Source organism: Schistocerca gregaria, chromosome 3, assembly GCF_023897955.1.
Source record: "Schistocerca gregaria isolate iqSchGreg1 chromosome 3, iqSchGreg1.2, whole genome shotgun sequence".
In the NCBI taxonomy this organism is placed as follows: domain Eukaryota; kingdom Metazoa; phylum Arthropoda; class Insecta; order Orthoptera; family Acrididae; genus Schistocerca; species Schistocerca gregaria.
Window position 1 is genome coordinate 863,825,979 of NC_064922.1, and position 21,928 is coordinate 863,847,906.

At 46.6% G+C, this 21,928-nt stretch overlaps 1 protein-coding gene across 5 annotated transcripts in view; it reads right to left on the reverse strand.

Moving 5' to 3' along the window:
* The window catches only part of LOC126354879 (broad-complex core protein), a 436,861-nt gene that overhangs the window by 280,930 nt on the left and 134,003 nt on the right, over window positions 1-21,928 (reverse strand). The gene's annotated exons all lie outside the window — the stretch shown is intronic.

Below are 21,928 nucleotides of genomic sequence, written 5' to 3' on the forward strand. Positions count from 1 at the left end.
CTTGACCTTCGTCAGACCGAGAAACGCCGGGCGCAGTGGCAGCGGTTCTAGGCGCTTCAGTCTGGAACCGCGTGACCGCTACGGTCGCAGGTTCGAATCCTGCCTCGGGCATGGATGTGTGTGATGTCCTTAGGTTAGTTAGGTTTAAGTAGTTCTAAGTTCTAGGGGACTGATGACCACAGATGTTAAGTCCCGTAGTGCTCAGAGCCATTTGAACCAATCACGTGCATCACTTTGCAGTCGATGTCTTCGCCGACGATGACGGGTTCTTCCAGCAAGATAACTGTTTCACAGGGCTACATTCGTGCTATAGGGGCACGAGGAGCGGGATAGTGAGCTCGTGCCGATGTCTCGACCACAACCAAATTCGGCGATCTTAACCTCAGGGAACAGACTTGGGATGCTATCGGGCACCAGCTCGCTTCTAAAAACCACCGGCTCATAATATAAGGGAATTGCGCGACTCGCGAGGAGACATTCAATGCCATTAGCTTCCAGAAAACTTCCAAGAACAAGAAACTTCCTGGCCGATTAAAACTGTGTCCCGGACGGAGACTCGAACTCGGGACCTTTGCCTTTCGCGGGCAAGTGCTCTACTAAATGAGCTACCTAAGTACGACTCACGCCTCGTCCTCACAGCTTTACTTCCGCCAGTACCTCGTCTCCTACCTTGCAAACTTTACAGAAGCTCTCCTGCGAATCTTGCGGAACTAGCAGTGCTGAAAGAAAGGATATTGCGGAGACATGGTTTACCCACAGCCTGGGGGAAGTTTCCAGAATGAGATTTTCACTCTGCAGCGGAGTGTGCGCTGATATGAAACTTCCTGGCAGATTAAAACTGTGTGCCGGACCGAGACTCGAACTCGGGACCTTTGCCTTTCGCGGGCAAGCCCACTACAAACAAGCCGAATCAAAGCCACGTAGTACTGCCTCTGTATTGTGTTCGAAACGCTATGAAACATCTGACCACAATATACGGCTCATCAGTGTGATTGGCAGGCACTCAAAGAAGGAGCCGTACATCTGGCGAGAACGTGCTTAGACAACCTCTGAGCTATCTGTGTAGTCCAGCGCCTACGCACCTGCCCTATATGCTCCGTGCAGATGACATACGACAGATTTGGCCTCTTAGTCGCTGCGCTTTGACACTGAGGACTGACGTTACCGAGATGTCATCCCCATTCAGAACTGCAACAAGCAGCATTGCTCGACCCCGACGACGTGCAGACAAACGTTTTCTTGTCTTTCTCTTTTTTCTTCTCACGCTCCATTCTTGTATGAAGCGAGAAAAAGTCCTAGTGCTTTGCATAATAAGGGAATAAACTCTGCCGTGCACTTCACAGCGATTCTCAATGAGTAAATGAAAAGTGTAAATGCAAACGCCACAGGTAAGGCACAGAGATCGTTACTCTCAAGAATGCGACCGCCCGCTCTGCAGTACTGTTTCCTGCAGCTTATTCGCAGCGTAACGATGACGAGACGGAGAGCAGTCATAGGAGGGGGGGGGGTGGAGGGGGGGGGGGTGACGCAGTGTTCAGGGAACCCTACTCCTGCTTCGGTGCGCGCGGCGTTAAGCATCTCTGCTTCACTTGAGGCAGATACCGGAACGGTTCCTTACAGAAGGTACATTAGAATTCGCTCCCCATCCTTATTTATCGGAGCTGGTCTCGAGACTCTAATGATCTCGATGTCGGCAGGACGTTAAACCAAAACCAGCAGCACAATACGCGCACCTAACAAGATTATCGGCAAGGTGGCCGATGGAGGCATCTGTGACGATAGACATCGAATGACAGCGTTCACTTTTTATTGATTTTTCGTCACTGCCAAGATTAATAACTAACAGACAGTAGAGTACGCTGCTTCAAACCGTCCACGTCCACGTGAGTTAGTCAGCGCCGAACCGTAACCTCCGTTTCTAGACCGTCTTACTTATCGATACGTTAGGCGTATTTCGGTATCTGCTAACCTAAGGTGGTGGCGAAGGGAAAGCCCCCAACGCCGGGCAACGTTTTTGGATTTCAGTCGATCCGTCCATCCCATTCGGGCACCTCTCCGAGCCGTGTTAGAGAGCCGTTCTTCCTGTGCGCCAGTCTACCGCCAGCCAGACAGACGGAGACGGCCCCGGCGCCTCCTCGCTGCGGCTAGTGGGCACACTCTACGCGCCTCGCCTCGGCAGCTGCAGTTTGCTCGGAGCTCGGCTGTACCCGGAGAACAAGCAAACCCACTCCCGAATACCCCTAGGGCCGCTTTTTTTATTACTATTATCGCCGGTGGCCCCTCTTTCTCCTAATACTCGTTCCTTTTTATTTCAGTTTTTCCCTTTGTGCGTCCGTCCGCTGCAGTCGGGCGCGAGAGCTGCATAGCTAAGTTAACGGCGCTTTGTGCACGGCGGCCGTGGTGGGGACAAAGGCGGCGGCGGGCGCGCTCTCTCCTCTCCGCGCCGACGTCTACGCCGAGTCTTGCCGGCCTATTTGCATAGCGGACCGGCTCTCTAGCTTTGGCTGGAACCAGTTGTCGGCCGGCCCGGGCGGACGCCTTATTTTTGCAAAAGTTTCGCGACCGGGACCGGCGCGCCTGCAACATTTCGGCCGTTCGGTCAGCAGAGGGATGGAAAGAGGGGGAAGGGGGGGGGCGAGGCAGTTGCTAGGCGACGAGCTGCACCTCCCCGCCCCCAAATCACCTCCCCCCCTCGCCGCCGTGTCACTACTGCCTTATGGAGTGGCGAGCCGCGAGGCCACGGGTTCGAGCCCCGGTCTGGCTGACCTCTTGGCGTCCTCTGCCTTCTTTGTCGCCGCCCGGGCCGAGGTGTCCTGTCCTGTTCGGGGAAGGGCGAGGCTCTGCTGCGTCCGTCCGGTCCGTTGAAAAAGAACGATGGATTAGTAACGTTTCACGTGCCGTTGACCAAGAGGTTACTACGCAGTTATAAACAGAGCGCAAACTCGGCCTGCTTAATAACTCGACCACATCCATTTCAAAGGAACCACCGCCTCGGGGGTAGCTTATCTAGAGCAACCGTAGAAAACGTGAATCTGAATGGCGGTCTGATTCCCCATCCATACGTCTCTACTATGATGTATGTCCTGTCACTATGTCCTCCATCTCATCATATTGTATGTGAAAAATAGCTCGAGGCCCATTACTTTTGTGACACTTTTCGCTTTCAGTTTTTATCACTTTTCTCTCTCCAGTCATCAGTCCTCGGACTGGTTTCGCGCAGTCCGGCCCGCTGCTATTTCTTCTCCTGTGCCAAACTCTTCATCTCAAAAAATGGCTTTGAGCACTATAGGACTTAACATCTGAGGTCATCAGTCCCCTAGAACTTAGAACTACGCAAACCTAACTAACATAAGACATCACACACATCCATGCCCGAGGCAGGATCCGAACCTGCTACAGCAGCGGTCGTGCGGTTCCAGACTGAAGCGCCTAGAACCGCTCGGCCGCTCAGGCCAGTTCTTCATCTCAGAGCAGTCCCTACACTCACAGCAACTTTTTCTCTCTCCTGCTCTCTCTACTTCTACGGAAGTTATTCTCGTAACGTCCTGTCCCTTTTTCCACTAAGTGCTTGCCACATATTCCTGACGTTGTTTCTTCGTCTACCAAAGTACCACTCACAGATTCTATGGACCTTATAGATTCAATTTTCTCGCATGACGTCACCGACCTCCTTCCTGCATGTCTCACCACGAGCCGGCCGCCGTGGCCGAGCGGTTCTAGGCGCTTCAGTCCAGAACCTCGCGATTGCGCGACTGCTACGGTCGCAGTTCGAATCCTGCCTCGTTCATAGATGTGTGTGATGTCCTTAGGTTGGTTAGGTTTAAGTAGTTCTGAGTTCTAGGGGACTGATGACAATAGATGGTAAGTCCCATAGTGCTCAGAGCCATTTGAACCATTTTCTCACCACGAGCTGTTTCGTGCGGAATGGCGATTGATAGGAATAGCGATAGGTGTCGCCATGTGCAGTCCACTTAGTCCAGTAGCGGCCAATTCGTTTATCGAGCATTTGGAAACAAAGGTGCTGGACTTCGCATCTCGTAAACATAAGGTGTCGTAGAGGTTCGCCGACTGCACCTTCGTGGTTTTGAGCCGTACTTACTAACAGCTCGGAGACTTCCTAAGACATCTGAACAGCACACACGCCGACATAAAATTTACTGAGGAGACAGAATAAGACAAACAGTTTTCCTTTCTAGATGTGCTGGTTACGAGAGATAGTGAGAATCTGGTACATGTATGGAAAACCGGCACACCGACCGATGCCTGCACGAACTTTCAAATCACCACCCGAGCCTGAAAACAGACATGATTAATACGCTCTTAACGCACAAAAGTTGAGTATGTGAGCCGCAGTAAATTGGACGCCATATGCAACACGTGGAAAGCGTTCTGAGGAGCAACGTACACTCCACCAGTTGGAAAAGAAGTGACACGGAATCAAACACTCGGCTAAGAGGTGTGTCGGAAGAAGAAATATCTATTATGGCCTTTTCTTACCATACATCTCCAGGGTGGCGGACGGAATATGTTGAATGGGCTTGTTTTGTATCAGTTTCTCCTCTTTATTTGTAATGTCTTGCATAGGAAACTAAAGACTTGGATTAGATTAGATTAGATTAATACTTGTTCCATAGATCATGAATACGACACTTGGTAATGATGTGGAACGTGTCAGGTTAATGAAAGATGTCTGTACAAGATATTACATTACACAAAATATTGCATGACACTAATGCTTAAGTTAGTTTTTTTCCATCCCTTAATTTATATCTAAAAATTCAGCCAATGAGTAGAAGGAGTTGTCATCTAGAAATTCTTTTAATTTATTTTTAAATGTTGGTTGACTATCTGTCAGGCTTTTGATGCTGTTTGGTAGGTGACCAAAGACTTTTGTGGCTGCATAATTTACCCCCTTCTGTGCCAAAGTCAGATTTAACCCTGCATAGTGAAGATCATCCTTTCTCCTGGTGTTATAGCTATGCACACTGCTATTACTTTCGAACTGGGTTGGATTATTAACAACAAATTTCATAAGTGAATATATATACTGTGAGGTTACTGTGAGGATCCTTAGGTCCTTAAATAGATGTCTGCAGGATGACCGTGGGTGGGCTCCAGCAATTATTTTGATTACATGTTTTTGAGCAATCAGTACTTTTCTACTCAACGATGAATTACCCCAGAATATGATGCCATACGAAAGCAGTGAATGAAAGTAGGCATAGTAAGCTAATTTGCTGAGATTCTTATCACCAAAATTTGCAATTACCCTAATAGCATACGTAGCTGAACTCAGACGTTTCAGTAGACCATCAATGTGTTGCTTCCAGTTTTACCTCTCATCAATGGACACACCTAAAAATTTTGAAAATTCTACCTTAGCTACAGACTTCTGTTCAAAGTCTATATTTATTACTGGAGTTGTGCCATTTACTGTACGGAACTGTATATACTGTGTTTTATCAAAATTTAAAGAGAGTCCGTTTGCTGAGAACCACTTAATAATTTTGTGAAAAACATCATTTACAATTACATCACTTAGTTCTTGGTTTTTGGATGTTATTACTATACTTGTATCCTGTTTGAGCAATCGTTGATGTAAGTTTCTGAAACCTGCGCCTGAAGTTTAGAATATTAACTAGACAAAACTAACTAGTGAAAGCATTACTCCTTTTTTTTCTACTACCACTCTCTCCTCCGTCTGTGCTTTTCAATTTCAGTAATCCGACAGTGATGCCGGGGAACTTGTAATAATGAGGACATGTGTTATAATTCGTGATTTCGGGGAAGACAGCAGGTACGGTCCGCAATAATGTTCACGAAGTCCGCAGCCGTGACGGTACCTTCGATTACTGCCACAGGCCCCACGGGAGTCCAGGTGAATGTCCCCCCCCCCCCCCCCCTAGCGCAACACCGCGTTGGTGGGGCTGTTTCCGTGAAGCGGTGCGTGGCCTGCACGACGGTGCATAAGGACGCGACCATAGATCTGGTGTAAATACCGTAAAAATATCACTGAAGAATAACAGAAATCATCCGACCACGTTTTCAACTAATAATGGTCCAGTCAAAATGGTTCCGTGCCCACTGAAATCGCAATGGACGGTTGCGTCTGCTGCGGACCTCCATATTCGGCAATGAGCGCTGAATGAACGGTGCGCCACGCCTGCACCAGCCTGGTACTCTTTCATCGGATCTGCCACAGACCACGTGATCCACCCCGCCTTCCAGAGCGGCTGAATTCCGACCTGCGGGCACTGTCTGCTGAGGCGTGATAACTAAGACCGGTATTACACTTTCAAATTTCTTTGTCAAAGATTTGATCAAAGATGTGATCAAATATTCCGTCAAATATATTTGACAAAGATCTTTGACGTAGCTCTAGAAGGGGTATTACACTGTCATCATATTTTTCATCAAAGTTCGAGATGGCTGACAACAACAACTTATTATTAACCACAGCAGTTGCATGTACCACAATTGCACTGTGTGCACATGCAAAAGAGAAGTGGGAGAACGAAAGGAAACATACCTGGGTGAAGCCGTGGGTTTTACACGACACGATAAATGCATTCAACAAAACTTGTTACGTGCGCTTATAGTGGAGGACGTCTTGTGGTACATCAATTACTTGAGAATGGATGCACATACATTTCTGTATGTGCTCAGTGAAGTGTATCCTCATAGCACAAAGTACAATATTCACTTAAGAACTGCTACATCTGCAAAAGACAGGATCACTATAACACTCCGATCCCTTGCTACAGGGGAGAGTTAGGTTAGGTTAGGTTAGGTCAGGTCTCCAATCTTCTTAATCTGTTTTTGTATTCTGGGTGCCCCACGTTGTAAAGCGCCTCTTCAGCATAATACATATGTATTAATTTTGTAGTTGTCGGTACACACCAGTTGTATTTACCGGCAATGTTTATAAAAACACTACAGTTGACAGAACGTTGCAGCACTCCACGTGGTAACATGTCACGTTGCAGTGAACAGAAGACAAGCGACTTCTTTGATCAAATCTACAGCGAGGCCCTAGATTTGATCAAATGTTGGACGACATTTGACAAAGTTCCCTATTACACCATCAAATTTCTTTGACAAAGATATTTGACAAAGGTATTGGACAAAGAAATTTGATAGCGTAATACCGGCCTAATCCCTGTCGCCAATTCATGGTCTCACCATCCTTCAGCCACTATCCAAGCACGCTCACGACATTACCACGCGAGCAGTACAAAAGCTTCGCCATTTCCGAGGTGCTCGTTCCTTAGTGGCGACCCACAACGGTGTGCCCTTTGTCAAAGTCACTTGCCAGTGGATATCAGCCCACACCGTTGCTACAAAGATATCTGGTCCGTGTCTCTTATGTTTATACACTTCCATTAACGTATCTCTCTAGTGGTGGGAAGTCGTCATAATGTTTTGGCTAGTCAGGTTAGACTAGGAGTTCTGTGTAAGGGAAAGACAGTTACCTTCCTGTAATCAAAGTTATTTTGTTATATTTTTCCAGCCAATGTTTTTATTTATTTGATCGTGCCCCGTAAATATACAGTAAAAACTGTTCGCTCTATTGCGATCGAACTTTAAGCTGCTGACAATCTATTTCTTGCAGCTAATGTGTCACAGTTCGATACATACATCGGTCGACAGTACGTTACTTAATGCGAATAAAGGTCGATTTTAATTAGATGATTCCCCCTGATTCGACAGTTAAGTCACATACTTTGAAGCTGTACATTCAGGTGGCTCAGACTACACATCCAGAACAGAAGGATTCGATACAGACCGGGCCGGCCGCGGTGGTCTCGCGGTTCTAGGCGCGCAGTCCGGAACCGTGCGACTGCTACGGTCGCAGGTTCGAATCCTGCCTCGGGCATGGATGTGTGTGATGTCCTTAGGTTAGTTAGGTTTAACTAGTTCTGAGTTATAGGGGACTGATGACCACAGCAGTTGAGTCCCATAGTGCTCGGAACCATTCGATACCGACCGGAAGGCAGTTACGCGTTGAGTTTCCAAGCGTGTGTAAAGTGCTCGTCTACACATAGTGTAAGGAGTACAAGGAGACCAAAAACAGCTCCTATGATCTCATACACCAGAATCTGATGAGCACTAACCGCGTCAAATCCAGATCACAACAGAAGCACTATAGAATAATGCTTGAAGATGTGGGCAATATCTAAACTTAGAAATCGTACAGTTGTTACTGACCAGACTTGTAAGATGGTAGGCTTCTACCTCAGTAGGCCGGGAGTAGACAGATGCGGGAAGATGAATGTAATAAGATGGCTGAGGACAGCTGCAGTTCGTGGAACACCTGCTGGCATGCGACGTTATGTGGACTGGGCAAGGATCTGTGAGTGCTGTACACCCGCCAAGAGCAGCTATTTCTTAACCTATGTATTTTACACTTTGTGAACTATATGTACGCTTTATGTATTAAGGATTGACTAAATAACGGAACGATCTAATGTAGCTGTTAGGGCTGTAGACGCATTTTTGGAAACAATCGTGTTCTCGTCAGTGTCCTGTCACCCTGTTTGGGTAACTCCTCGTTTCTTCGACCACTTCTGGTCCGCACCGGCACACAGCCTATTCCTCTGGGGTCTGCAGTAGTACCAAACCAACGTCGCCGGCGAACCTAATGTTCAGATTGGAGGGGCACGTCAAGTCACAATCTGAAACCGCACTCCACAGTCGCTAGCGCACGCTCTATGCTGCGGGGCTCCACTTGAAGGGAGCTGCTTCGTATGCTGGCTGTGGAAGAAAGCTTGGTCAGCAGTGCTGAACCATCGATGTGAGCTGGCTGTAAGCGCAGAATTCTCGATCACCTCGCCGTACGACAGAGCGCTGATTAAATCCGACACCTAACTCGAGTGTTTCACGGGGTGAATGCATATGACACTGCCAACGATGAGCCATTCGTCACATGGGGCATTCAGCTCAATGATCCTCCTCTTTTCAATTCTCATGAGTAACACGATCGGGACCGGTAAGTGCACAGACACTTAAAAAAATTGACAAGTTTCAACAATCAGACGATAACAACAACAAAAATATTTCTCACTACGGCAGCTAAACTCTTACATGAGATATCTACCAATAACGCTACACAAATAATTTTATTCTGTATGCGTGCGTGTGTGGGGGTATGACGCTACACAGGCCGATAGATCCGCCTTATAGCTCCCCCCCCCCCTCCCCCTCCCCCCCAGCCGGCCGCAGCTGGTGACTGATTCTGAGCTCTGGGACCAGATTCTTGACAGAGTGGCGCCATTTAACTCGCACTGGCCTTCTCGCCCAAGCTAGCTCAAATGGTTCAAATGGCTCTGAGCACTATGGGACTTAACTGCTGAGGTCATCAGTCCCCTAGAACTTAGAACTACTTAAACCTAACTAACCTAAGGAGATCACAAACATCCATGCCCAAAGCAGGATTCGAACCTGCGACCGTAGCGGTCGCGCGGTTCCAGACTGTAGCGCCTAGAACCGCCAAGGTAGCGCTCAGGCCAGTGGCAAGCCTACGTATGCAGGGGAAATGCTGAGGATGTTTCGAGGATATATTGTGCTCACGATGAGGAGTGAATAAATCTTCAAACATAGTAACCTAGCCCGAGAGTCTAACATCAATAAAAGTACGTAAGAGCGCAGTAAAGCATACTATGCCACATACAAAAGCTTCACCCCGGAATGTATAACACACGGCTCACTACAAGGAGGCAGTCAGCGTTGGAATAAGACGGCCCATTTGTGGAACAGGTGCTTGGAGAGTGGTAATTTCAAGTTAATTTTGGCAGAGCGGATCCTGCCTCGGGCATGGGTGTATGTGATGTCCTTAGGTTAGTTAGGTTTAAGTCTAGCGGACTGATGACCTCAGATGTTGAGTCCCATAGTGGTTAGAGCCATTTGAACCGTTTTGGTAGAGCGGAAAGGGGTAAACAAGTAATGGCGCGTAATAAGCTGGCTCCAAGTAGTAAACAAACAGCTGTTGAGCTTACAAGACAGTATGTAACAACCCACTGGAGCACTTAACTTACTAACCACGAAATGTGTGTCAGCAACTGGCATGCTGAATGACTGCAGTAAGCAGGCTGACCGCTGCGTACCGAATACAAATAGTACCCTCTGCAGCTAAACTCCACCAGCCGCTTACGTGGTGTGGTGCAATGTTGCGTGTCGTGTAGTCGCTGTTGCGATAGTTTTTTGTCATTCGTTTGCACGACGTCGCAAGCTCTGTTATTTACATCTTGCTCTCGCTAATACCACACAAGGCGGGTGCTTCGTTTTCTGCAATGAATTTAAGATGTTCTGGACAGCCAAGGAACAGACGATAATACGGAGCACACCTAAACACCGAGAGCTATCTCGAACAGCACTGCGCAGTGCGGACCCTTCCCCACTCTCCTGCAATTTTTTCCTTACTAGACGGGCTGTATCCTATTCAGCTCAAGTCGCTAAACTGTCAAGAGGTTCGCGCATGACGTCAAGATTAAAGTAATGCACAACATTGCTTTGTTAGTGACAATGAACCTTCCTTAAAAAGACCATGACCGGCGTGCTGCATACTGAAGTGCTAATTACTACTCTTTATTTTGATATGTCAAGACGATCGATTGATACGGTACACACATGATGCTATAAATTACGTTGTGCCTGGAGATAAAATTTATTTTAACGAATATACCTATTACACTCCACTCGATAAAAACGTCTTACACCGTATAAGGTCAGGGATTACGCTGTAAAGGCCCATCCCTTTGGAGTCCTGCTCGCTATTACTCCTTCGTTTTATGAGAGAAACTGAAAAATTGGGACAGAATAAAGAAATCGTTTTAAGACTCACACGAAACGACTGATATTCAAATTCAGAGGAAACGATGGATAGAAAAACAAGATTCCTTCTCAATCGTAAAGTAGTTAGATATTTCGAGAGGAAACTTGAGAGGATTTTTAACGCAGTTTGGATGGATGTGCTGACGCCTAGTGCTGTTTATAGCCGCTCCTGCTCTGAGCTGGGGCACGAGAGGACAGCGGCGAAACTTCTCTCCAGCCTTCTGAAGTCTGACGCTGCCCACCAGGATTTTCTCTCCGGTAGCACCTACAACCAACGTTCTCGATCATTTGTTGGGTGTACTCAAGTTTCTGTCTTCCCCTACAACTTTTGGACTCTACGATTTCCTCTAATACTATTGGAAGTTATTATTACTATTGGAAGTTATCAGTATTGTGAACCACCACGTCTGAACAAAACCCGCTTTGGTTCTCACCTTTTGCAGTTTTCCCACAGTAAACGATTATTTCTTCTCTTGGCTTTTTGCAGATGATGCTGTGGTGTATCGAGAGGTTGCAACATTGGAAAATTGTACGGAAATGCAGGAGGATCTGCAGCGAATTGACGCATGGTGCACGGAATGGCAGTTGAATCTCAATGTAGACAAGTGTAATGTGATGCGAATACATAGAAAGATAGGTCCCTTACCATTTAGCTACAAAATAGCAGGTCAGCAACTGGAAGCAGTTAATTCCATAAATTATCTGGGAGTACGCATTAGGAGTGATTTAAAATGGAATGATCATATCAAGTTGATCGTCGGTAAAACAGATGCCAGACTAAAATTCATTGGAAGAATCCTAAGGAAATGCAATCCGACAACAAAGGAAGTAGGTTACAGTACGCTTGTTCGCCCAATGCTTGAATACTGCTCAGCAGTGTGGGAACCGCACCAGGTAGGGTTGATAGAAGAGATAGAGAAGATCCAACGGAGAGCAGCGCGCTTCGTTACAGGATCATTTAGTAATTGCGAAAGCGTTACGGAGATGACAGATAAACTCCAGTGGAAGACTCTGCAGGAGAGACGCTCAGTAGCTCGGTACGGGCTTTTGTTAAAGTTTCGAGAACATACCTACACCGAAGAGTCCAGCAGTATATTGCTCCCTCCTACGTATATCTCGCGAAGACACCATGAAGATAAAATCAGAGAGATTAGAGCCCACACAGAAGCATACCGACAATCCTTCTTTCCACGAACAATACGAGACTGGAATAGAAGGGAGAACCGATAGAGGTACTCAGGGTACCCTCCGCCACACACCGTCAGGTGGCTTGCGGAGTATGGATGTAGATGTAGATGTTGGTGAAGACTATCTTCCTTTCCACTGCCAATCTGCTGATGTCCGTCAGCTATTATTTTGCTTCCGAGGCAGAAGAACTGTTACCATTGCCTACTAAGTGGTCCCCAATTTTGATGTTCGCCACTAATCTCATTCCTACCCCTACTCGTAGTGTCGTCATTCTTCGGTTTAGCCTCAGACCGTGTCCTGTCCTGCGTAGACTGTTCACTCAATTCAGAGGGTCCTGTAATTCGTCCTTAGTTTCACAGTGGTAGCAGTCCCGTCAGCGAGTCTTATTATCACTAGTACGTTTTCAGCCAGAACTGTAACCACTATTCTGAACCTTAAGAACTACGGGAAGGTTAATAGAGCGTCGCCTCGCTGAAGGAAACATCTCTGAATTCGCCTGAAGTGCGTGGGAGCATTGGAAATCGCGGCGACTGGACGGGACGAGTTGTGGCACATGCGTCTCAGTCCTCGGCTGCTGCGTCACTCCATGCGCTTAGTCACGGTAGCAGATTCGCTTCCTTTCTGCCCATGTGGTTACCTGCAATTCGTAACCAGGGAAGGTGTGTTTTTTGTTACGAAATTAATTTTGAATTGCTCACATTGATGAAACTTTTCTTTAAGTCTGTTTTACAATTTTCACTAAAAATTGTCACGATATTTCACTGATCGCTAAGCAGTTATGCATATTCAAAGAAGAGAAACAATACTGAACCGAGGAGTGCTTGCGACTTCCAACGCAATTCGAAGTGGTGAGGTGCAGTCGTGAAAAAATGGGACGTGTCATAGTTAGCGGAGTAGGGCTCCATTCCAAAGCTGGTTTGTGTCCGTTTTTTGGCTAGCGCAAAATGTAAATGAGATGGCGACGTGACCGTACGGCACGTCAACAGCAGGATTCCGAGAGTGTCCCTAACCTGTGGGGTGGGGGGACATCGTGTGCGCGGCACAGGAAATTGGACACACTATTTCCAGATAAGGAAGCAACGGATAGGAACAAATACTGCGCCGGCCGCGGTGGTCTCGCGGTTCTAGGCGCGCAGCCCGGAACCATGCGGCTGCTACGGTCGCAGGTTCGAATCCTGCCTTGGGCATGGATGTGTGTAATGTCCTTAGGTTAGTTAGGTTTAAGTAGTTCTAAGTTCTAGGGGACTGATGAACACAGCTGTTAAGTCCCATAGTGCTCAGAGCCATTTGAACCATTTTTTTTTTTTTTTTTAATACTGCAGGCGGTGAGAGGTTCAAATGGCTCTGAGCATTATGGGACTTAACTTCTGAGGTCATCAGTCCCCTAGAACTTAGACCTACTTAAACCTAACTAACCAAAGGGCATCACACAAACCCATGCCCGAGGCAGGATTCGAACCTGCGACCTGAACGGCCGCGCCGTTCCAGACTGTAGCGCCTAGAACCGCTCGGTCACTTCGGCCGGCGCGGTAAGAAGTCTTCAGAGAGCAACGCGAGTGGGGCGCGCGTTTGCGAGCAGCTTAGGCTGGTGGCCGACAGAGTTACGTACGCCTGCAGAGCGCGCCGGTCCATCTTGTGGACGCAGGAGAGCAGCAAGTCTGCACGGCGTCGATCCGACAAGTCCTCGGGTAGGATTCCGGAATTGCGGTGTGTGGTGGCACCGGCAGGTGTCTGATGTCGCGCAGGTCGGTCAACTCCAGTGAATTACGGGCCGGTGGTTTGTAGGCGACGAGCTGGCGCTCGGCACCATCCGTGGTGTGTTCCGTCGCGATCGGCATAGGCCAGTTTGGTGGCCAACACATCAGTGCGAATTCACTATCGTGCTGCGCAAATTGTAGCGCGACCCAGAACCCGTGACAGGGAGACTCATCCATCTGAAGATGTCAACCACAAACGGATACAGGTGGTCCGCAATTATATTCACTCAGCCCACAGCTCTCACGGCGCCTTCGAACACTACCACAGGTCCAGGTGTCAGTCACCCATAACATAGCACTTCCTACACCGGCCTGTGTTTACGATGCGATTACGGCTTCCGGCAGCCGTTCGCCTGGATGAAGGCAAACGCGGACCGACGATGGCCCTAGTGTAAAAACACGATTAATCCCACTAAGTGACAAGTTTCCGTAGATCGACAGTATCTAGATCTTCCAGTGAGCACTGCAGTCACAATTCGGTCAATATGGTAAGTGTAAGTTGTTTACGTCGATAAAATAAACTACACTACTGGCTATAAAAATTGCTACACCAAGATGGCTCTGAGCACTATGGCACTTAACATCTGTAGCAAGCAGTCTCCTAGAACTTAGAACTACTTAAACCTAACTCACGTAAGGACATCACACACATCCATGCCCGAGGCAGGATTCGAAACTGCGACCGTAGTGGTCACGCGGTTCCAGACTGAAGGGCCTAGAACCGCACGGCCACACTGGCCGGCTACACCAAGAAGAAAGGCAGATGATAAACGGCTATTCATTGGACAAATATATTATACTAGAACTGACATGTGCATAGATCCTGACAAATCAGTACCCAGAACAACCACTTCTGGTCGTAATAACGGCCTTGATACGCCTGGGCATTGAGTCAAACAGAGCTTGGATGGTGTGTACAGATACGGCTGCCGTTCACGCGGTTCCAGACTGAAGGGCCTAGAACCGCACGGCCACACTGGCCGGCTACACCAAGAAGAAAGGCAGATGATAAACGGCTATTCATTGGACAAATATATTATACTAGAACTGACATGTGCATAGATCCTGACAAATCAGTACCCAGAACAACCACATCTGGCCGTAATAACGGCCTTGATACGCCTGGCCATTGAGTCAAACAGAGCTTGGATGGCGTGTACAGGTACAGCTGCCCATGCAGCTTCAACACGATACCACAGCGCATCAAGAGTAGTGACTGGCGTATTGTGACGAGCCAGTTGCTCAGCCACCATTGACCAGACGTTTTCAATTGGTGAGAGATCTGGAGAATATGCTGGCCAGGACAGCAGTCGAACATTTACCGTATCCAGAAAGGCCCGTACAGGACCTGCAACATGGGGTCTTGAATTATCCGGCTGAAATGTAGGGTTTCGCAGGGATCGAATGAAGCGTAGAGCCACGGATCGTAACACATCTGAAATGTAACGTCCACTGTTCAAAGTGCCGTCAGTGCGAACAAGAGGCGACCGAGACGTGTAGCCAATGGCACCCCATACCACCCTAAGGAGAAACACACACACACCTAGGCCACAGGGAGGACTCGAACCTCCGCCGGGACCAGCCGTCGAGTCCTTCAACAAATCGTTCAAATGGCTCTGAGCACTATGGGACTTAACATCTGTGGTCATCAGTCCCCTAGAACTTAGAACTACTTAAACCTAACTAACCTAAGAACATCACACACATCCATGCCCGAGGCAGGATTCGAGCCTGCGAGTGTAGCGGTCATGCGGTTCCAGACTGAAGCGCCTAGAACCGCACGGCCATACCGGCCGGCTCGAGTCCTTCCTCGGGCATGGGTGTGTGTGTTGATCTTAGGATAAGTTACTTTAAGTAGTGTGTAAGATTAGGGACCGATGACCTCAGCAGTTTGGTCCCTTAGAAATTCACACACATTTCCTTCTTTAGCAACATCTGGCGAACTTGCAACATAAACATTTTGTGACTAGTGTACGGCAGGTTGTTTTGAACGGTAGAGCTGCTGACAAGATGACTCTTGTATACATTGTTATCTATATATGTGTGACGATTCTGGTTCTGATTTTGTGTTTAGCATTTGACGATGCCACTATGGCTCCAGTATATTACGACGTTTTTTTAAAACAGGTGTGCCTCTTCACATTTGAAGGTCAGAAATGCACATGTATATCAGTAATATTTTTCATGAAGGTCTATGTTATTGTTTTAAGCTGTAGATAATGCGCTAGTGTATTTGTATTTTTCCCATATTCTGCTGCAGTTCTGAAGATGGTCATTATAGACCGAAACCGGTAGTCTGACGACAAAAAACTTGTGACCATCTACATCTACATGGATACTCTGCAAATCACATTTAAGTGCCTGGCAGAGGGTTCATCGAACCACCTTCACTATTCTCTATTATTTCAATCTCGTATAGCACGCGGAAAGAATGAACACCTATATCTTTCCCTTATGTTATCTTGGTGATCATTCTCCCCTATGAAGGTCGGTGACAACAAAATATTTTCGCATTCGGAGGAGAGACTTGGTGATTGGAATTTCGTGAGAAGATTCCGTCGCAACGAAAAACGCCTTTCTTTTAATGATTTCCGGCCCAAATGCTGTGCCATTTCTGTGACACTCTCTCCCATATTTCGCGATAACACAAAACGTGCTGCCTTTCTTTGAACTTTTCCGACGTACTCCGTCAAATGGTTCAAATGGCTCTGAGCACTATGGGACTCAACTGCTGTGGTCATTAGACCCCTAGAACTTAGAACTACTTAAACCTAACTAACCTAAGGACATCACACACATCCATGCCCGAGGCAGGATTCGAACCTGTGACCGTAGCAGTCGCACGGTTCCGGACTGCGCGCCTAGAACCGCGAGACCACCGCTGCCGGCGACGTACTTCGTCAGTCCTATCTGGTAAGGATCCCACACCGCGCAGCAGTATTCTAAATGAGGAGGGACAAGCGTAGTGTAGGCAGTCTCCTTAGTAGGTCTGATACATTTTCTAAGTGTCCTGCCAATAAAACGCAGTCTTTGGTTAGCCTTCCCCACAACATTTTCTATGTGTTCCTTCCAATTTAAATTGTTCGTAAGTATAATACCTAGGTATTTAATTGAATTTACGGCTTTTAGATTAGACTGATTTATCGTGTAACCGAAGTTCAACGAGTTCCTTTAGCACTCGTGAGGATGACCTCACACTTTTCGCTATTTAGCGTCGACTGCCACTTTTCGCACTATTCAGATATCTCTTCTAAATCGTTTTGCAGTTTGTTTTGGTCTTCTGATGACTTTATTAGTCGATAAACGACAGCGTCATCTGCAAACGTCGGCCGGAGTGGCCTGCGGTTCTAGGCGCTACAGTCTGGAACCGAGCGACCCCTACAGTCGCAGGTTCGAATCCTGCCTCGGCCATGGATGTGTGTGATGTCCTTAGGTTAATTAGGTTTAATTAGTTCTAAGTTCTAGGGGACTGATGACCTAAGATGTTAAGTCCCATAGTGCTCAGAGCCATTTGAACCATTTGAACCATCTGCAAACGACCGAAGACGGTTGCTCGGATTGTCTCCAAAATCGTTTACATATACAATGAACAGCAAAGGGCCTATAACACTACCTTGGGGAACGCCTGAAATCACTTCTGTTTTACTCGATGACTTTCCGTCAATCACTACGAACTGTGACCTCTCTGACAGGAAATCACAAATCCAGTCACATAACTGAGATTTCCCTACGAGCCGCTTGTGTGGTACAGTGTCAAAAGCCTTTCGGAAATCCAGAAATACGGTAACGATCTGAAATCCTTTGTCAATAGCACTCAACACTTCATGTGAATAAAGAGCTAGTTGTGTTTCACAGGAACGGTGTTTTCTAAACCCATGTTGATTGTGTGTCAACAGACCGCTTTCTTCGAGGTAATTCATAATGTTAGAACACAATATATGTTCCTAAATCCTGCTGCATAGCGACGTTAACGATAGCGGCCTGTAATTTAGTGGATTACTCCTACTATCTTTCTTGAATATTGGTGTGACCTGTGCAACTTTCCAGTCTTTGGGTACGGATCTTTCGTCGAGCGAACGGTTGTATATGATTGTTAAGTATGAAGCTAATGCATCAGCATACTCCGAAAGGAACCTAACTGGTACACAATCTGGATCAGAAGACCTGCTTTTATTAAGCGATTTAAGTTGGTTCACTACTCCGAGGATATTTACTTCTACGTTACTCATGTTTGCAGCTGTTCTCGATTCGAATTCTGGAATATTTACTTCGTCTTCTTTTGTGAAGGCATTTCGGAAGGCTGTGATTAGTAACTACGCTTTAGCAGCACTTTCTTCGATAATATCTCCATTGCTATCGTGCATAGACCTGAAGGAAATTTTTTTCTATATTCGGGTCACTGTTCAATTTGCAACCATGTCGTAGCTTGTGGAAGAATGATTGCTTGAACGCTGCAGTTAGTCTAATCAATAACTAGTCCTGATGCTAAGCAAAGCGTCCTAGTTAGCAGCGGTCATCACTCGGTCAAACAGATTTCCTTGCCGCTAGGAGGGCGCAGAGCAGCTCCGACGGCGGCGGCCAAATGTGGAGGGAACTGCTGCGTTAGTCCCAGCATCAGAAAACCTGTCCCGCGTCTAGTCGTCCAGTTAGCACGTAACCTGTCACCCGTTAGTCGGTCAACCAACATCGCAGCGCTAGCCTCACCTTAGTCAATCTGTGGCCGAATCAGATACACTTGTCTTTCTGTGCTGTAACCACCGTGGATGAGAACAACCCGCTTTTATTGGTCACTTTCTCCATTTGGTTTCTGGATTAGAAAAAGTTGTACTATTTACTGTCTCGTTCCATTGGCACCCATTTCAAAGTGTATTGCTGTAAACTACGCTTAGGGCTTTTCTTTAGGCTGCAATGAAGAATAACGTTAACGTCCAAGTCGCAGTTTGGGTTTCTTAAGGGTTCCGAGGTAGAAAAAGCTATTTACGCCTACAGTAAGAATGTACTTAATTCAGCAGATAACAAGTTAGAGGCTAGTGGGATTTTCTGTGAGCTGTTAAGAGCCTTTTTTGCGTGAAACACACCTTAAGTGAATTACAACGGTATGGTGTCACCGGCATTGCTCCCCTGGTAGCTGAGTGGTTAGCGCGGCGGAATGTCATACCTAACGGTCCGGGTTCGATTTCCGGCTGGGTCGGAGATTTTCTTCGCTCAGTTTTGAGTTCTCCTTATCATCATCATTTCATCCTCATCGACACGCAAGTCGCCGAAGTGGCGTCAACTCGAAAGACTTGCACCAGGTGAACGGTGGGAGGCCCTAGCCACACGGCATTTCCATACCGGCATTGCTGCGAAATAGTTTGAGTCTTATCTAACTAGCAGGAAACAAAGGGTGTCGTTGCGAAATACCTGTGCAGTAAGAAGCCGGTCTTCATCTGGTTGGGAATTCGTTACATGTGGTGTTTCTCAGGTTTCCATCTTGAGTCCGTTGCTTTGTCTTGCGTACATGAATGACCACTCGTCTGTTACGTTGCCAGACGCTAAGTGTGTTTTGTTCGCAGATGCTAAGACCTTGCAATGATTAGCAAGTCAAGCACACATTTAGGAATGGCTGCCAATCAAATTTTCACTCACATTAATAAATGGTTTAAAACTAAGTCACTGCCATTAAACTTTGAAAAGTCTCCCTATACGCAGATCAGAACCTGTAGATTTTCTTCCAGCATATGTATAACATACGAAGACATGCAGATCGAAGAGACTGACAGTGTTAAATTTCTGGGATTTCAACTCGATAATAAATATAGGTGACAAGGGCATACCACAGAACTGCTGAAGCGCCTAAATAAATCTGTATTTGCAGTGAGAATGATATCAGATATAGGAGATGTAAATATAAAAAACTTTACTTTCATTCTATTATGTCATACGGGATCATATTCTGGGGTAACTCGTCAGACCAGACAAAAGTTTTTATTATGAAAAAACGTGTGATAAGACTCAGTTGTGGTATAAATTCAAGAACACCATGTAGAAACCCGTTCAAGGAACTGCGTACTCTAACCTCTGCTTTTCAGTATATCTATTCCTGAACGAAATTTGTTGTAAGTAATATATCTCTATTTCCAACCAATAGCTCAATACATAGTATCAGTAGTAGGAATAATAACAATCTACATAAAGACCTAAAATCACTTACCTTGGTCCAGTGTCCAGTATTGAGGGGCACACATTTTAAATAAATTGCTAATAACCATCAAAAATTTGGTTTCAGATAAAGTGCAGTTTAAACATAGCTTGAAAGACGTTTTGCTAGGCAGTTCCTCCTGCTCTACAGATGAATATCTTAACAGGGACCGTTAGATAAGCTTAAGTAAAAATTCCTCTTAGATTTCAGTTTTGAGAGCTCTTGGACACAACAGTCATGTTTAAGTATTTTGTTGATTTTTTAAAAGTAACTGAAAGTGTATTAATTCTTTAATTGTTACCAGTTCCAATTTACTGTAATGTATTCACCTGTTTTGACAATCTCCTGACAAAGGATCATGGTACTGAGAATTATATTCAAATGTTTTATGTTTTTTTATGTCATACTTTCTGACCTGTTCTATGCCCACGGGAAACGTCTCATTTTTGTGTCTATGCAATGAAAATTTAATCTAATCTAATCTATGGTTATCCGAGAAACACCATTCTTTAACAAATCAGAGTTCAAATGTGTGTGAAATCTTATGGAGCTTAACTACTAAAGTCATCAGTCCCTAAGCTTACACACTACATAACCTAAATTATCCTAAGGACAAACACACACACCCATACCCGAGGGAGGACTCGAATCTCCGCCGGGACCAGCCGCACAGTCCGATTCTTTAAAATTAACTCCGCAAAATTGCAATGTTTGCTCCTGTGCTGCATCGATAGTCATACTGTAGGCTAATCTCACTGGAAATTGGAGGCTTTTAAAGTGGAAAGGTAAAATTAACTCGACGAATTTAGGAATTATGTTGGCAACTTTACGCCTTCGTCTCGCTTCCTCATTATATCAACGGATTTAAACACTTGTCGTTCCCCTGGTTTCATAGTCTGTATTCGTTGATTTGCTTCTTGGACTGCGTCATTTCTTCTTGCTAAAATTGTTCGCTTATACAATCATTCCTTGTTTACGTAGTTTCTCTATATAAGTGGGTAAACTTTTGTGATGAGTCGTTCCTCTTTCTTTAGCACAATAACAAGGCATTCATTAAGATCATTTTGCCGGCGTGTGGATGACTGGGATGCGTGGCGTCCCTAAGTCGTGTTCTAGAACACTCGAGAATACTCTAGAACATTCGAAAACGTTCGCTAACATTCGAGAACATTCGTAAAAGCTCGAGAGCATTGTAAAACAATCTAGAACTTTTTTCCTTTGAAAAACACGTTGAAGTGGCATGCAAGGAAATGTCCAAGTATAAATAGAACTCACTCATTATTGGGTTTTATTTGTTGAGGCTTGTTTGGGGATAGCGAACAAAGCATGTGGTCGGCCGGGACTCGAAGCCGCAGCATTGCTCTTTCGAGCAATGCTCTTACAGACTATGCTAGCAGGGTATCACTTCTTCCGTTCTCTTTCTCGTACCTTCCAAACTCCACAGAAGCTCTGTGATCACCGGGTGGCGCTAGAGCTCCTGAAAGAAGGAATGTTGCTGAGAAGTAGCCAGTCCGCTGCATACTCAAACATCCATTCCAAAAACAGTTCCCTGGACTGCAGCCGCGCCACTTCTCCACAGTACCCATTCTGCCAGGAGCGGTATCAACAGGCCCGCAAGCTACGGATGAAACCTTGAGTGAAGTCTGGGAAGTAGGAAGGAAGTCCGGATAGAAGGGAAGCTCCGAGGTCGGGTCGCAATAACTCAGCCGGTACCAGCATTGCGCGCGGAAGGCGAGGTACGGGGTTCGAGTCCCGAGTCCCGACGACAGGCATCTTCCGCGCACCCAGTAGTGGCTTCCAGAGTACGGGAGCGGACGGCGGGGATACGCAGAGTGTCGTGGGAGCAGCAGTCGAAGGCGAAAGGCGAGACGGGCTGCAGGCAGCTCGGTGCAGCGGAATATGCGACTCAGCGCCTCGTTGCATTGTGTGGAAAACAGCGCCGGTTGCACACTAGAGGCGCGTGCCTAGCTGC